At 41.6% G+C, this 8,996-nt stretch overlaps 1 long non-coding RNA gene across 1 annotated transcript; it reads left to right on the plus strand.

Moving 5' to 3' along the window:
- The first annotated feature begins 1,274 nt into the window (after positions 1–1,274).
- Positions 1,275–1,930, plus strand: LOC123477499. The gene is made up of 3 exons (XR_006652634.1): positions 1,275–1,421; positions 1,477–1,696; positions 1,749–1,930. It is a non-coding gene; the product is annotated as an uncharacterized LOC123477499 (long non-coding RNA).
- The last annotated feature ends 7,066 nt before the right edge of the window (positions 1,931–8,996 follow it).

The raw sequence follows: 8,996 nt of genomic DNA on the forward strand, positions 1-8,996 counted from the left end.
TAGGAATGTTAAAATGAATAAAAAATTACTATTCAATTGATCAGCACTAGAAGTTTAGAACTTACAAGACAGAAAAAGATCTATTGTTATTATTAAGACAGATTTAGCTATATTTTTATCGATATCAGACCTTTCATCGCAGTCAAGAAGCCTGGTTTTTTGGGACTCTTTGGTCAACTTGCTGTTAACCCGAAGAACAAATCTCCATCCTTTTTGTGTCAACCTTTTAGACAAGGAGTATCATCAAAAGAAAACGCTTCTCATTGAATCTCTTCAAGCGGCCAAATATTTTTCAACAACAGCTGATTGGACAGCTCACCAAAGAAGTTTTCTCGGCATGACTGTGCATTGGATTGGTGAGGACTTGGGGCGTAGAAGCGCTTGCCTGGTGGTCATAGAAAACCGCGACAGCCATAAATATTAAGTTCTCGGCCATGCGATCGAAAATATTATCTCTGAATTCAAGATCTCTAGTATAACTACAGAAACAACGACCGATAATGGAAGTAATTTTGACAAGTCCTTTGACCTTTTTGATCGAAAAACCTCCAACTTGGAATCGGAATCTGATGGACAGACTGATGGTGGTGACAACGTTTCTGAAGACAAATTTGGCGAGGAAATGCAGTTCATAAATTTGGGTGACATAATTGAAGATGCCCGCAATGATCTTCAGCGTTTTCAGTTTACTGATAAAAAACCAAAAATTCTGGTGGTGTGGACTGCAACGTGCGTAAAACCATCGAATGAAGGATTCAACTTCGTTTTTAATTCGACGATCGTCATCAGAGACGCAAAGAAGACCAAACCATACGTTTAATAACCCCACCTGTTTTATACACTGCATGGATTCTTTCTTTGCAGGCGCATCGATAAAAAGCATAATTTTAAAATATTATTTTTTAAAAATTGTGCTATTTAGAGTAATCTTAAAATAATACCTGCGCAAATTGAACCCAGCATCTGCAACTTCTTGCGTTTGGAAAAGTTGGTGGCATCATCTCTATTATTGCTTATTCGAAATCTGAAATTACTTTTTCAACTTCAAAGTGATCGCTATCGGTAGTCTTTTAAATATACTCCATAATGGGACCCGGTTAATCGTGTACGCTTACTGTGTACCACGTACTTGTACATCGTAGAATACGATCGTAGAATGACTCCCCCCACCCCTCTTGGGCGGGGCTTAGCTACGTGGAATCGATCTTTTTTTCCCGGTATATCGTGGAATAAGATCGTGTACCACTATCTACATTGTAGCAGACAAGGTAAACAAAGTTTCAAGTTTTAACGCGTGTGTTTTGAAAAAGTGATACGTTATTTTAATTTAGAATAAATGATTAGTTTTTATTTCCATTCATAAATCAAATTGTTTATGGTTAGATGTCAGGGCGTAAAAGCAAGAGAAGACGATTTCTCAAGTATGAAACATTACAATTACATTATTTAAAATTACTAAACTTTTCCTTTACCTAGGAGTCTGATGTATGCAGAAGGAACCTTCATCGCCCCCCACTGAGTGTGATTTATCCACTCAGAACTCCAACATGCAGCCGTAGCCTGCCATACTGAAAATTCAACTTTGACAGAAGAAGTGAATACTTTGCTGCTCGACAAAGCCACCCTACAGGACCAAGTAAAGAAGTAAGAAGAGATGAACCAAACTTTGGTGGGCCAAAAGATTGAATCGGTTCAGGTAATTTATACATTAAATTTATTGCTTGGGTTTAATTTAAAACATTAGTTAGCATTAGTAATCGATGGAATGTCTACGCAAAGCATTTAAGGAGGGAGACGAGTTTATAGCAAATGTAGCCAAATCCTACAATGATATGGGAGAAACACCTTTGCTGGTGGCAATAAAAAACAGAACTTCCAGAACAGTCAAATTCTTGGTTAACAAACTGAAAGTTTCTGTCATCGGGTTGGTCCATTTACATGGGAAAATGTTGATTATACAGATGTGCCTCCACTGTTTGCTGCTGTTATATCTAATCAGCTACCTATAATTAACTTTCTGGTTGACAGCGAACAATATAATCCTCCAGTTGATTTATCTCAACATCCTCTGATCTTGAGTAGCCAAACCACTAGACTGCAAAAAATTAGCATATTGGAGCTGATAGGTGCAGCCTATATTTTTGTTGGAACCAGGGCTTCGTTTTTGCACGGATATTCTTGCTGGATGCGAGCGTTTCTTTTGCGCCAATCTACAACTGACGGTGGTTCGATAATTCCAAAAAGTCCATTGCAGCTCTAAAACCGAGGTGGAACTGCAATGAATAATTTGAATAATTTGTAAGACATAAATATTTATCAATTTTGAAATCAGGTTGCTACTGGGTGAAAGGGAGAAATTTTTGTTGCACTCAACTCGTACATTCGTGGAATTCAATGGTATTTTACGAAGATCTGCAGACTAGACGGAAGGTTGTCGATAGGAAGTCGATGCTTATTGATGACTCTAGCACAGAAACACGATAGGGGACGTATAGCCTGTAGAAAGCCATTCAGTAGTGACTGGAACTCGACATCGGGATATACTGCGTGCATCTCCAAGAATTTGATACATTCCAGAGCAGTTTCACCCTGCTCGTTAATTTGGTCTTCATGGTATCCGGCCTCTAGAAATGCCTGAACAGTGGTGCTGAAGTGTCGACCGTGAAGTGGGTTCCATCTTGTATCATTCCACGGGAAAAGCGCACACTCTTGTAGGGCCAGTAATGAAGAGGACTATTCCGTTTTTCGTCCACGTAGTTGGGATTTACCCCCATCTGCAGCAGCAGCTTAATCATTTCAAACGTTGAGTCGGGTTTAATCCGGACGGTACAAGCTTTTAGAAGAAAGTTCGATTTCTCATTCTGCCACTGTCCGTAAAGATAAACATGTTGTGCAATTAGTTAAAACACAGTTACCTTTTTATAGAAATATCAGTGTTGCAGGCCGAAAGGGACCGGTTGGCGTACCTGCTGAGCGTCGTGGATGTTAAGTAAACCCTTGCACTACATTTTTACCTTAAAATCACATTAAAGTGCATTAAGTATGTATTTTAAGAAATTTCATAGGTATAGTTACTATATATATAATATATATATATAATACATATATTTATTATATATAGCGCCCCTAGTGACCGAAGGCGATATTAACATTTTCACTCTCGAAGTGTATAGGGGGTAAACTTCAAGGGATAGGAAAGGTTTCCTAATAAAATAATTTTTTATGGAAAACAAGAAATAACGCTGTTAAATAAAGAACGCCGGATTTTTTAAGTGCAAAAAAAATATTTTTGCGTAGTTTAAATTATTTTTTTATTTATGAAAAACACAGTTTTAACGTTACGCTTGTGGGGGGGGGGGAGCTCGTGTACTTAATCGATGAACGAGTGTTTAGGAGCTCGGGGGTTACTCCTTGTTGGGAATATATCTCGTTCCCAACATCCGACAACACGAACTGGAAGACGGACACGACTTCCATTACGTTTTATTGAATATGATTTGGGTGGCCCTCGCTAGGAGGCCACCATGTCACAATTTATTTTGTGTAGCCCCGCCCCTCGGCCTACCGGCCGGAAAATGTACAGGGCAAGGGGCAATCAGTTACAGAATATACCTCACACCGTCAAGACAGCAACCAGTGCTCCCGTGTGTTCTTTATTTCATCGTCACATTTTTCTCTTTACTAAGGTAAGTTCAGACACGGGCTGAACAATATCCTACATGGTCCTTCGAACCGGAGACTAATATCCTACATGGTCCTTCGAACTAGTTAAGTAATTTAAATTTACTAAGAAATTTCGCTGTCTGTGGACTGTGGGGAGACGTAACTCACCCCTAAAAAAATTTTTTCTTTCTTTTCTTATTCGGTGAACACCACGTGTTAGCCGCAGGGCAAATTTTTCCCTTTTTCATTTTTTGCTACTTACGTCGTAGTAACTGCGACAGTAGACGGGTAAATAATTGTCTTGTAAAAAAAAAAATTTTTTTCTTTTCTCTTTTTTTCCACCGCGTGGTCAGTGGCGGCCATTACGGTGGGCTCAACCTAGCTCAAGCTAGGAATCTTTGGAGAAACCTCCACGAAGGTTACCTCCCCGTAAAATATTTTTTTTGAAACACTTTAATTCTTTTTTCTTTTTTTCTCGTTTGCTATTTTTTTTTGTCTTCTCTATTTCGAGCCAAAGAGTTTGAGTTTTTTTTGCCTCTCACTCACGTGGTCGGTGGCGGCCATATTGGATTGAATTTCTTTACTCTTCCTTTTCAAAAAATTTTTTTTTCTTCTTCTTTGTTTTGTTGGAGGTTAGGCCTCCCATAAATTTTCCCTTTCTTTTTCTCGTGGTCACTCTCCGCTGTAGCGCAGCACCTCGGGTCTCCAAGACATTTTCAAAAATTAGAGACTCAAACAAATAGAAGAGAAGAAGGAAAAGAAAAAAAAAAAGGGGGGGGGAAAAAAAAAAAAAAAAAAAAAAAAAGAAAAAAAAAAATAGAAGAAGAAGAAGACATCATAATTATCGAAATTGACCCTGACGATCTAATCGATCTTTACCACGAATTGTGATTGTTCTACTGTAATAAACATAAAACTAAAAATCCATTGTTGCCATTTCCTTCTCTTTTTTCTAAACTGGAGAGTAATTTAATAATTACACTCCCTAAACGAAAAAACTTTCTCACATATTTAGAAATTAGGCAACGCCAATCTCTATTTATTTAAATTTCGAGGCAGCAAACGCCATCTAGCGCTCGAAATTCCAATCACTTTTCTCAACTTTCAAAATCTTTCAAAATTCCATTATAACTGAACGCTTACGCCATCTGGCGCTCAGAATAAGCAATCTTTTTTCCTTTTCAAAAAATTTAAACATTTTTCTCATCTACTGAACGCCTACGCCATCTGGCGCTCAAAATAGCAAACTTTTTTCCTTTTTTAAATTTTCAAACATTTTCTTCAGAACTGAACGTCTTACGCCATCTAGCGCTCAGATTCGAAACTCTTTTCCTTTTTTGTTGGTGATCTCAAAATCAAAAAATTTTTTTCTCTTTCAAAGAAACGAACGTCTACGCCACATAGCGTTCAAAATTACAACTTCTTTTGTACACTTCAGAAATTGTGATTTTTTCTTTTTATATTGAAGTAGTACGCCACTAATTATTATATTCTTTCCAAGAATTCCAAAATTTTCATTTATTTCATTAAAAAAATTGCAAATTAATGCCACCTAGCCTTTAGAAATAACGCTATGGTGGATCCCTTTTTTTAACTTATGATTTCTTCGCTACTTCTAAACCTTGCTTTGAATTCTTTATGCCATTGGAGGAGCCAAATTTTTTGCACTCCGCTTAATGTCCAATAATCTTAGATCGTGCTAAGCCATTGTCCAAACCTCGTGACACCTGTATAACTGACAACAAAGTCGGTAAAGTGCTCTAAGTTACCGAAAGCTAACTAAGAGCCAAATTTATTCGCCACATCTCACAGTCGCCTGATAAAGGAAGGAAGAACATCCCAAGCCAGTGGAGTTTAAAAAATACGCCCACTGTTTGGAGTACAGCGAAACGCTACTCCCTTCCATTACTCGCAACTGGTGGCAACACGAAAGCTAAAAGCTTTCAATTTTTCGCCCACTTCTTTAAGGGAAATCCAGAAGTCGGACCCAGCTGTTACTACTAAGAATCAAGCAACGGAAAAAGGTCGGAAAAACCCGACATCAACTGAAGAAATTTCGGTGATAGGAGCAGGAAAATCCAAGCCCCCCTTTTCTCTTTTTGCCTTAGTTCGTTCCAGCAACCAAAATAAAAATGTCACGAGGGGCATCGGCAACACGCGCAGGCCTGAAAGGCCACCTTACTAGGACGATGGACAAAATCAAGCAGTACAAAAACCTCTCCATGACGGCAGAACTGGATAACGACCTTGCAACGGAAACCGAACTCCTCAAGCAACGTTACCAGAAATTCATCAAGGCAAGCGACCAAGTTAGATGGAACTTACAATCCACTAACGCCACCGAGGAGCAAATCGAACAAGATTACTCCGCAGTGGCAGAAGTCGAAGAAGACATGAGTGCTGTACTCGCTCTAGCCAAAAACAAACGCGAGGAGTACAAACGTCAACTGGACGCTGAGTTCCAAGACCAGCAAAGAAAAGACGAGCGAAAACGGGAAGAAGACAGAAGCAAGGTGCTGCATGATTTGCTCACACAACAACAGCAAGCCTTTGCAGCACAAGTCCTTCAGCAACAACAGGCCTACGCGCAACAAATTCAGCAGCTGATAGCTCAAAACCAAGCTACGGCACAAATTGCAGCCGCAGCCGCTGCTGCTCCAATAGCAGCCGCTCCTGCTCCAGTAGCAGCCATACCTGCACCACAATCAACACGCCTTCCCCAAAGGCAAATCAAACATTTTAAAGGAGATATCCTTGAGTGGACGTCATTCTGGGAGAGCTTTAACGCCTCCATCCACTCGTCCACAATGTCGGACGTCCAAAAATTCGACTATCTCAAAGAATATCTCAAGGGGGAAGCATACTTGTGCGTGGAAAACTTGGAACTGACTGCAGCAAACTACAACATCGCCATTGCTGAATTGAAAAGGGTCTATGCCAAACCAAAGGCCCTCATTCAAACCCATCTATGCAAATTTGATAACCTGGCTCCTGTTAAGTCTATGACAGACGTATCGGCTCTTCGAAGACTTCAGCTCACCGTCCAGTCGCACATAAATGCCTTGGAGACACTCGGGGTACAAAAAGACACCTTTGGAGGACTCCTGGGCACAAAATTAATGAAATTGCTTCCTGCAGAATTGCAGAAAGAATGGTCGAGTTCCGATGCAAACGACATCACCGACATCACAGCCCTGCTGAATTTCATCAGGGATCAAGTCGACGCTGCTGAAAGGTACAGCCGATGGAAATCGGAAACGGTTAAAACTCCACAGCAGACGACAACAACCACACCGGCGAAACAGCCACCAGCTGCTACAGCCTCTCAACTGGCGATTGGAGCTAGATCCCAACTAGCTCCACAAACCAGAAAATATTCAAAACAAAGCACACAGCCATCAAATACACCACCAGGACGACAAGACAACTTCATCGTCCGACAATGCACAAGACCGTGCATTTTCTGTGGGGAAATACACTACCCCACGGTTTGTCCAGTAAACCTCAAGGACAAAAAGGCCATAATCGCCAGGCAGAAAAGGTGCGTCAGATGTTTCAGCCCTAATCACGAAACTTCAAACTGCCCCACCAACTACTTATGCAAACACTGCCAGGCGACACACCACACCGCCCTCTGTGACAAAAAGGTGACAAGATTTGCACACACCGGAAACAATGCCCCAACGAACGTCATGGCATCTGTCTCCAGTGCAAACACCTACGGCGATCTCGTGGTGAAAACGGCAACAGTGATGGTGGTAGGCCCCAATGGTAAAGAAACCAGGGCAATATTATTCATTGATGATGGCAGCCATAGATCCTGGGTCACCAGATCTATTTCAAAATCGCTGAATTTGAAGATAGTGGCCGTGGAAAATATCGGGACGAGAGTCTTCAAACAAAGGAAACCCAATCCAGTAGAGCAAATCAACGCAGTGGAATTGGCGGTTCGGGGCACCTGGAAAGGAGCCCCACTCGTCAAAATAACAGCCCTGGAAACGGACTACATCGGAGACACTGGACCCTACTCCCACACGGCATTCGCAAGACACCTGTGGTTGGAAGACGAAAAAATGGCTGACGACAGGTTTGAAACCAACAGCCAAGAAAAAGAAGTCGGCATTTTAATCGGAGTCGACCAAATGTTTAAGATCATTCCTAACGAACCGGCTATCCAAAGTCCGTGCGGCCTTAGAGCATACAACACAAAACTAGGTCGCATGATAGCTGGACCTTCGAAGGAAAAAAGATCGAAAAAGAAAAAGCAATAATCCAGCAAATGCTACAATGCAGTAGCTTTTCCAATCATCAGACAGTATCATCGTACGCAGCCAGATGTCTCGATTCAGAATTTTATTTTACGAATCCCTCCGAAGATATGGACGTAATGGGAGCCGGCAAGGAGGCCAAAGAATTTTCGCCCGCCCAGCCGAGGCCTATGGAAGAAATTTCCAGCCAGGAGCTCAACCATACCTCCAAAAACAAAAAGGAAAAACGGAAAATCGTAAAAGAAGAATTGAAACGGCAAACGGACTTTGACTTATCTCTGTTCTGGAAGCTGGAACACTTTGCCATTTTAGACGATTGTGATGCAGTGGAGCCAGACGATGCTCTCAGCTCCTTTGGCGACAAAATCACCCGTCAAAAAGATGGGCGATACTGCACCCCAATCCCGTGGAAAACGGACAAATGGAGGCTAGAAAAAAATTTCCTGATGGCAAAAGGAAGACTGGAGAGTCTATTGAAAAGACTCAAAAGAACACCAGAGCTTCTATCAGCCTACCATAAGGAAATAGACCAGCTTCGCGTCCAAAACTTCGTAGAGGAGGCAGACCAAAATTACGAAGGACTCCACACTTATCTGCCACACCATCCTGTCATCCGACAGGACAAAAAATCCACGAAGATTCGACCGGTATTCGACGGGGCGGCAAAATCAAAGTATGGCCCAAGCCTCAACGATGTCTTAGAAACCGGCCCGAACCTAAATCCCGATCTGCTAGCCGTCTTAATGCGATTCCGTTTGAACAAAATCGCATGGATAGCAGACATCGAAAAAGCTTTCTTAAACATCGCCCTGCATCCTGAAGACGCCGAAGCTGTCAGATTCCTGTGGATCACGGAGCTAGAAACGCCAAATCCGCCTCTAGTGGCATACAAGTGGAAACGAGTCCCATTTGGGCTCAGCTCCAGCCCATTTTTGCTGCGAGCTACCCTAAACAAGCACCTAGACGGCATGGAATCAATCTACTCCACCACAGTAAGACAGCTCAAGGAGCAAATTTATGTTGACGACTACCTTGGAGGCGCCGACAACATCTCCACAGCCAAAA

This window comes from Daphnia magna, unplaced genomic scaffold (genome assembly GCF_020631705.1).
Source record: "Daphnia magna isolate NIES unplaced genomic scaffold, ASM2063170v1.1 Dm_contigs074, whole genome shotgun sequence".
NCBI lineage: Eukaryota > Metazoa > Arthropoda > Branchiopoda > Diplostraca > Daphniidae > Daphnia > Daphnia magna.